This window comes from Chrysochloris asiatica, unplaced genomic scaffold (assembly GCF_000296735.1).
Source record: "Chrysochloris asiatica unplaced genomic scaffold, ChrAsi1.0 scaffold00011, whole genome shotgun sequence".
Classification (NCBI taxonomy): Eukaryota; Metazoa; Chordata; class Mammalia; order Afrosoricida; family Chrysochloridae; genus Chrysochloris; species Chrysochloris asiatica.
Window position 1 is genome coordinate 3,738,481 of NW_006408529.1, and position 7,162 is coordinate 3,745,642.

At 34.4% G+C, this 7,162-nt stretch overlaps 1 pseudogene; it reads right to left on the bottom strand.

The window, feature by feature from the left end:
* Positions 1-7,162, bottom strand: part of LOC102823638 — a 75,422-nt pseudogene that overhangs the window by 1,919 nt on the left and 66,341 nt on the right.

The following is a 7,162-nucleotide window of genomic DNA, read 5'->3' on the forward strand; positions in this document are numbered from 1 at the left end:
AAGAATGAAATCCTTGACAACTTCAATCTTTTCTCCGTTGATAAGAATGTTGTTTATTGGTCCAGTGGTGAGGATTAGCATTTAGTTTTAATCCACAGTGAAGGCTGTAATCTTTGTTCTTCATCAGTAATTGCATTAAGTCCTTCTTGTTGTCACAGCAAGGTTGGGTCATGGATTTATTATAGGTTGTCAATGAGTCTTCCTCCACCCCAATGTCATGATCTTCTTTATATACTCCAACTTCTTTGTTTATTTACTCAGTACATAGATTGAATAAATATGGTGAAAGGATACAAACTTATTTTGATCTGAAACCACTCAGTATCCATTTGACTTATTCAAATGACTATCCTACCTCTTGTTCTATGTATAGGTTCCACATGGACTCATTTAAGAGTTTTTAGAATTCCCATTTTCACAATGTAATCCATAGTTACTCATGATCTACACAGTTGAATGACTTTACATAATCAATGAAGCACAAGTAAACATCTTTCTTGTATCCTCTGCTTCCAGCCACTACCCATCTGATGTGAACAGTGATATCCCCCTTTCATGTCCTCTTCTGATTTGGGCTTGAATTTCTGGGTATCTCCCTGTGGATGTATTACTGCAAACATTTAAAAATTATGTTCAGCAAAATTTTACTTGTATGTGATAGTGCTGATATTGCTCAATAATTTATCCATTCTGTTGGGCCACTAACCTTCGGAATGGACATATGAATGGGCTCCAGTTGAGTGGCCAGTTAGCTGCCATCTAAATTTACTTACATAGATGAGTAAGTGTCTCCAGTGCTGCATAAGTTTGCTGAGCATTTCAGTTTGTATTACAGTTGTATTTTGAGTAACTTCCAACTTGAGTGACACTACATCTGATAGTGTACTGCTGCTATTCATACAGTTTTTAGTGGCTAACTCCTTAGAAGTATTCTGCCTCACTTTCTTTATAGTCAGTTTAGTCTAGAAGCTCTGTTGAAACCTGTCCACCACTGGTGACCCTGAAATATTGGAAAGACCAATGGCATCATTTCCAGTATTACAGCAACATTCAAGCCACGACAGTAATACAGACGGACAGATGAAGTGTTGTCTTAAAACATAGCAGCAATTATTTGCAATGCTAATTGAAGATAGAATTGACCAAAAATTTAGAAATGGGTGAATGCTACAAAAATCAAAGACATCTTATTTTTTTCTGCAGAATGAGGGAAAAGAGGTCAAAATTATTGTCTGCTTGTTTAGCTTTCATGTAATGAGAAGCAAATTCATACAGCTTGTGGCAAAAAAAAATAGAGGCAAATAGCAGTGGAATTTTAAAAAGCATATCTGTATTTCATATCATTGTAAACAAAATACTAGCTTAGCACATATAATCATAGACTAGAAATAAAAAATAGAAACCAAAAGTATAGAACAAGATGTTAAAAATACAACCAAGAACATCAGTTTTTGCTTTAAATGTTAATAGCATGAAGTCCCCTACTGAAACAAAAATGTTTTATAATCCTAAAAAAAAAAAAAAGGGCAATTTCAGTTATATGCTACCATAATAAATCTGAAACATTGTTACACTGAAAGTTGTAAAAGAAGGACAAAGAACTATTAAGATGAACAAGATGAAAGATAAGCATCATTTGCATTATTGACAGACAAAACATAATTTAAAGAATTAAAAAGAGAATACATTGGTAAGAGGTGCATTCCATAATAAAATGTAATATTAATGAACCTCCCTACAATGTAAATTCCTTGGGAGTAGAGATCATCTCTAAGGGCAAAGTGACAAGTGAATAACAGTTATCAAAAAAGTTTATTAAATGAAGGGTCAGTAATACTGATTTCTTATTGCTAAGAGCTCATAATAGAAATAACTATTTCTACATATGGCAGGCACTCTGTAAGAATATTTATATGCATTAACTCCTTAAAGCACAATTTATAAGAAACAAAATTTAGTTATAAAACTATGTGATAGATAATAAAGCAGCAAATATTTATGACAAAAAGTCATTGTACATCTGAGGTAAATTGGCAATTACTAGAAGAGTCATTAATAAACTACTCTCATTAAAATGCTCATAAAGCAGAGGAAACTTCAGATTTGAACAGCATAATAGTAGCACTGATTTAATATGTCATATTTCATGGCTACAAAGAGTGTACATTTTAAATAAGATTGAGAAAATGCATGAGCAAATGAATATATTTTGTGTAGACTGTACAGTTCCTTGAGGTAGGAAATGTTGCATTATAATCAGTTTTGGAGTCCTGGTATGGCACTGTGGCTGCAAAGTTGGTTTGAATTGCAAGGTTGGTAGTTCAAGTTCACCAGCTGCTAATTGGAAACTTTATACAGGGCCGCTATGGGTTGCAACTGACTTGATGGCACAACAACAACAAACAACAACAAAAATCAGTTTTAGAAGTCTTGTTTTAGACATTTTTATATTGGCAATTTTGATTTGGACATACACAATGAAGAGACTGGTTTGGAGTTTAACAATTATAAATTATCGAAATAATCCAATATTAAATAACTAGACTCTTGCATTGATACTCCAGTTTATTTAGTGTCTGGGTTTCCTAGTTTTGTTTTAACAGAAAACCACAAGTGGGTGAATTTAAAGATGTTGTAAAACATGAAATCTGAAGGCTTTTGCCTATGAACAACTGCAGCCAGTTATCACCTTTCATGATACCTGAATCCGGCAACCAAAAAAAAAAGGTGATTTGAGATCCTTAATTAACAATAATGTGTAACTACAATCCCAAATCCAAATGCAGACTCCTACATGAAATGGCAGTGGTCAAAGGCTACTGTACCACAAGTTGGCTTTTTGAGAAAGTTAGACATTCTGTACTGAGTAACCTACTGTGTCCTCGATGTTGTGCCCACCTACCCAAATGCACTAATAACCCTACATGCAACTCTCTTCTCCAACTCTGTTCTCCAGCTAAAAATTCAGTATTAACAACTTAACAAGATCAATAAAAACTCTGCATGTCTCAGAAAAAAAAAAAAAGAGCCAGGTAGAGCTTTTAGTGCCTAGGTTTAAGATTAAAGTGTTCAAATGCCAGTTTTTTCCAGAGTACCTTATGCACCTCTGACAACCAAACTGCCAGAGTTAGTAGCAGAGTATATTTCAGAGTGGGTTTTGGGCGACTTTCTTGAGCAGGCTTTAGCAGAAACTTTCTTGGGCACACCCCTTAATGATCTCCTGGTTGTGATGTCATACACTGGGAGCATCAGAAACAGTCTGTTAGTTTTTCTATCTGTAATAGTCTCCTCCCTGCTTTCTATAGGCCCAGCATGTGTATGTGACACAGGGCTGCCCACAGTTGTGGTTGTGGAAGGAAATTCCTTTGTGTCTCTGTGTCCTATAAAATTAAACTTGGGAAATTTATCATGGTGTCTATGATTTTCTTTACCTAGGTGTTCTATGTTTGTCTTTGTGTTATTTTTAACTTTTGTTTATTTGTTGTTGTTAAGTGCCTTTGAGTCAATTCTGACTCAGAGCAACCTACTTCTAATTCATTTGTTGTTGTTAAGTGACCTTTAATTTGTTCTTACTCATAGCAACTCTGTATAGAGTTTTTGAGGATAGACTGGTGAGTTTAAACTGCCCACCTTGTGATTCAAAATAGCCTTGTGGTTCAGTACTTTATCCCACAGTGCCAGATATGGCCTCATTAATACAACAAAGAAAACCTAAAAGGGATTATATCCACAGGTACATGGGTCACAAACTATGACTAATGGGCCATAATGTAAGTCTAACTGAAAGCACCCAACCATATTTGACAGGTGAATGAGGAGGGATTCTCAAAGGAAGGGGGTCATTACAAACTAGAAACATATTTCTAAATGTGTCTGCTATGGATACAATCAGGTTCTTAATATAATAGATTTTCTCTTTTCTCTATATCCTTCTTTACACTGCTTGGTTTCTCTACAGCTAATTGTTGTTGCTGTTGTTTTCCTTCTTGAAACACTAAGTATTAATTGTTCTAAAATTTCCCTGATATCAGACTCTTAGTCCAAGTAATTGATTTCTTCTCTTAAACATTGATGATTTGGAATAACTGAGTTTTTATTCCTTTTTTATATTATTATTATTTAACTTAGTAAACATTTTTAGTCACCTTGGTTTTTACATGTACCAGTGAGAATGTATCAATGGTAATTATATGAGATAATGCCTACAGGGGGTTGCTTTGAAAAGAAAAACTATAAATCTTCCATTTTACTATTATGTGGGGATTTTCGTAAGGACTACATTTATATTGCATTTTGCCACAAAATAAATTGTGTTTTGAAAGTATTAATGAAATATTATAATTTTTGTCATTTTAAAGGATATGTTATTAAATGTGAGGACTCTATGTATAAGCAGAAGGTTATTTGTTTGTTGAATGGTCATGTGCTTTGAAAGAAAGGTTGAGAAAAAAGTTAAATAAATTGTTCTTCATAATATATTAGCAGATATTTTGAGTTTCTCCACAGTTGCCCAAGAGATATGGAAAAAAATGTGAAGATATGGGAGAATGGGCTACAACAGTATGGTGGTGAGTTGTGGGGATGAAGACACAAGAGGCAAAAAAAGTTCAGGAATTTAAAATAATAATGATGATATTGAATATTCAACTTTTTTTGTTGTGCTTTCATTTGAGTCTTAATCTACTTCATTATCTGTAAGTGTTCAGTAAAATCTTTTTCCATCATTGCATTGTGTTTACGGTGCCTGAGGAACTGAAGAGTCCTTGAGTGGTGTAAAGGGTTTAATGTGTCCAACTGCTATCTGAAATGTTAGAGGATAGAATCCACTCAGAGCTACCATTGAAAACCTTATGGAACACAGTTCTACTCAGACAACATGGGTCTCTACAAGTTATAATTAACTGTACAGTGATTGACAAAGGAATTGAAAGTGAGGGAACTGTGTTCAGATTTGAGTGCAAAACAAAGCAGAGAGAGTTTGAGGCACAGGGAGAATTAGAGAGTCTGAAGTAATGGCAATATAAATATTTAAAAAACAATTAGACAACAATCAACATTCAAAAGGTATGTTGTGATTTGATTAATTTGTATCATAAATGGTAAGTCTGAGGATCTGAGATATTTGAATTAAAGTAGTAGCTACAGGAAATATTAGAGAAGGAATTTATAATTATCCAAATAATGCATACTTGATACTTATAAGAATTTAACTCTACAATGACCACTCTTTCTACTCTATTTTGATATTTAAAAATCAATTTGACTTATGTAGAATTTATATGGACAAAATATACCAAGCTAATTGTAATAAAAAATGAGCAGGAGTGGCTATACGACTCTCTGATAAAATAAAATTTAAGGGAAAAACCAGCATAAAAGATAAAGATGGACACCATCTCATGATAAACGGGACAATTGAACAAGATAACATAACTATAATAAATATCCACAATCCCAATGAAAGAGCCCCAAAATATGTAAGACAAACCTTACTAGAATTAAAGAAAGACATAGAATGTGCCCTTCTCAGGGTGACTGCTTTCTTCTCAAAATGGCTGTGCCCTTCTCAAGATGGCTGCATGCTTCTCAAGATGTCCACAATTTCTGTCTCTTCTTGCATAGTATAGGGAGAGAAAGAGCCCACTCTAGGATAAAAAGGAGGCAAAAAACCCTAGCAAAATAGTCCAGGGTTTATTCCTAGTGGGAGATAGTTCACAGCTGAACAGATTCATTTGCGTGTGCAGTAGAACCCTTCAATGGTGGGAGAGGTGTCCATTCACTCAGGCACTTCCTCTGGTCACCAGAGTGGTGGTGTGCAGACAAAGAAAGGGAAATAGGTGGATAAAACTTTATTTACATCTTTATCTTTGAAGATCAGTCATGTCTCTGTGATGGCATTTCTGTACTGTGGTCATATTCACTGTTCTTCACAAGAAGGCTATGCCCTTCTCAAGATGGTTGCACCATTCTCAAGGTGGCTGAGACCTTCTCTTGATGGCTGCTCCCTTCTCAAGATGGCTGTGGCCTTCTCTTGATTGCTTTATCATGACATCTCCAACAATTAGAAACAGACCAGCAAAATAAACCTACAGTCAACAGAATAAAAGAAATAATAAAGATTAGAGCAGAAATAAATGAGAGAGAAAACAGAAAAACTATAGATAGAATCAACAGGATAAGAAGCTGGTTCTTCAAAGGATTAATAAAACTGAAAGCCATTGGCAATTCTAACACAAGAAAAGAGGGAGAAGACACAAATAACATGCATAAGAAACCACATGGGTGATGTCAAAACAGAACCAATAGAAATGAAAAGGATAATAACAGAATACTATGAAGAGTTGTACTCCCCAAATTTGAAAATCTAGAAGAGATGGATACATTTTTTAAAAAACAAAACCTACCTAAACTTAAGCTGAGTATAGTAGAAAACTTGAAGAGACCTATAACAAAAGAATAAATTGATTAGGTCATCGACAATCTCTCAAACAAAAAAAGTCCAGGTCAAGATGGCTTTACTAGTGAGTTTTACCAAACATTCTTGGAAAAGCTATCACCAGTTATACTACAATCATTCCAGAATATAGAAAAGAATGAAAAACTCCCTTATACATTTTATGAAACAAGCATAACCCTCATACCAAAACCAGGGAAGGACATTACTAAAAAAGAAAATTATAGACCAATATCCCCCATGAACATCAATGCAAAAATTATTAACAAGATCCTAGCCAACAGAATTCAACAACATATCAAAAAATTAATACATCATGACCAAGTGGGATTCATATAAGGGATGCCAGGATGGTTCAACATTAGAAAAAAGTCAATGTAATCCAATATAAATTTTTTTTTAAAAAATGGAAAAGAACCTCATGATCTTATTGATTAAAGAAGAAACAGCATTTCACAAAATCCAACATCCATTCCTGATAAAAACACTCAACAAAGACTTGAATTGAAGTGAAATTCCTCAACATAACTAAGAGCATACATACAAAACCAACAACCAACATCACTCTCAATGGAGAAAAACTGAAAGCCTTCTCTTTGCGAACAGGAACCAGACAAGGATGCCCATTATCACCACTCCTCTTCAATATTGTGCTGGAAGTTTTAGCCAGAGCTATAAGACAAGATGGGGTAATTAAAGGCATCCAAA